The sequence below is a fragment of the Myiozetetes cayanensis genome, unplaced genomic scaffold, assembly GCF_022539395.1.
Source record: "Myiozetetes cayanensis isolate MyiCay16 unplaced genomic scaffold, myiCay2020 scf2-11, whole genome shotgun sequence".
In the NCBI taxonomy this organism is placed as follows: domain Eukaryota; kingdom Metazoa; phylum Chordata; class Aves; order Passeriformes; family Tyrannidae; genus Myiozetetes; species Myiozetetes cayanensis.
The window spans coordinates 32,565,905-32,567,770 of NW_026087411.1; positions in this window are offsets into that span (position 1 = coordinate 32,565,905).

Genomic DNA, 1,866 nt, shown 5'->3' on the forward strand with positions numbered 1-1,866 from the left:
TATCCCAGCTCGTAGAATTGCACAGACGTGAAACTTAGCAAATACTCATGTCAGAACTAGGCACATGCTTTATGGTTACTGCTTTCTTCCTCTGGCATGTTTAGATTATATCTTCAGGCCTCCAATGTAGTTCTTCAGTTAGCAGAAGAGGCAGGGAAGTGCTTTCTGGAATATCAGAAGACCTGTGAAGCAGCTGTGGAACTTCCTGTGCAGTTAGCATCCTTTTCCCATGGCCACAGAAAATTGATGCAATATCCAAGGAAACTCCTTCCAGTCCTCAGTTCCAGCCAGGCAGGATCTTGGTTTTCAGGAAATAGCTGAGTAACTCCCCCTTGGAAAGTCTAACTTTCAAGGCTTCAGGAGAGCTGAAGTTCTCACAAACCAGAAACATAGGTTTTGATCTGACAAGCTGTATTTTGACAGCTGAGATGGTAGATCAGATTACACAAAGCAGGAATTTTTTACAGAAGACCATGTCAGAACAGAAGCTGAGACATTTCAACTTTGCACCTTCTAGGTCTTTACATGTAAGATTGAGCAGATCAGGGATCCAGCTTCTGCGAGAAGTGACAAGAAGGCTTTAAAAAATATGAAATCTGCTTTGCTAGTGTAAAAGTCCTGCTCTTGACTTGAGGAAAGTTTCTCCAAAACACAGTAATTCATTTTGCCTGGAGCGATGGCTATTATTTTAGTTCAGACCACCCACCCTCATGAAAAGACTTAAGGATTTACAAATTTAGAAGAACAATCACATAGAAAGAACAATACAGACCAAAATATCCATTAATAGTGGGACACTTTTCAGCAGCCAAAGCCAGGAAATCAAGTATAAAGCAGGACAAAGCAAAAATTACATGACTGCAACAGCTGCTATTAGAATCTGGTTTTGCTTTCTAGAGAATACTTTCTTGGAAAGTCCTGCAAGATAATGACTTCCACTCAGCAAATACTTTTAATGTTCTAATCGTGATATTTGAAGCTGGACTACACAGAAAATGTCTTAATTCCTCATTTCACCCAAACTTCCCTTATGCTAATGAGTGACAGATTTTTCCAGTGAAAGTTTTGGCCTAAATTCTCTCTAAGTTTTAAATCCCCAGGTTCCATAAGAAACATGTGGCCAAGCAAAGTCTTGAACCTGATTTCTAAAACCGAAAAAGCACTATAATCACAGAACCACATTCTTCTTGGGATCATGAATGCCCTGGAAATCCGATCCAGGCTTACAGACAGAGAATATGAAGTTGAAGGCAACTAAACATTATCTTAACACAGTTCTTGGGTATTCTACATCTCACTTCCTCATTTACAGGAATAACATGGAAGACTGTGCACCAACGGGACATGCAGCTACAATAATAGATGTGTTTAACTGGAAACACAGGTAATGACTGTGCTCCTAAAACACACTGAAGGAATGTTTTTAGTTGACATTGACTCTCTCGAAATTTTAAGGATAAATACAATATACATCTTAAAATGTCCCATGACTTATAAGTTCTGATAGGAAGATACAGATAAACATGGTTATCTAACAAAGAACAGTCTCCAAATTGTGTTGGGATTTTACCTGAAGACTTTAGTGAAATGTGCTGGAAGTCTGCTATTAACTTCACTGGGACCAAAGTATTATTCTCCTATCTCCAGTTACCTTAAAATCAGTGTATATTCCAGAGGGTCCTAACTGCTTGGAGTTTGCCCTTGAAATCTCAGGAACCAGGGAGATGAATTGGAGAAGTCAATTGATGCAGATAGTAGAATTGATGTGCCCCTTGGTCTCATATTTCTGCAACTACTCTAGTTCATTACAGCAGAAAACAACACTTTGTGTTGTGGTGAAGCCATGTAGTGAATCACAAAGACACA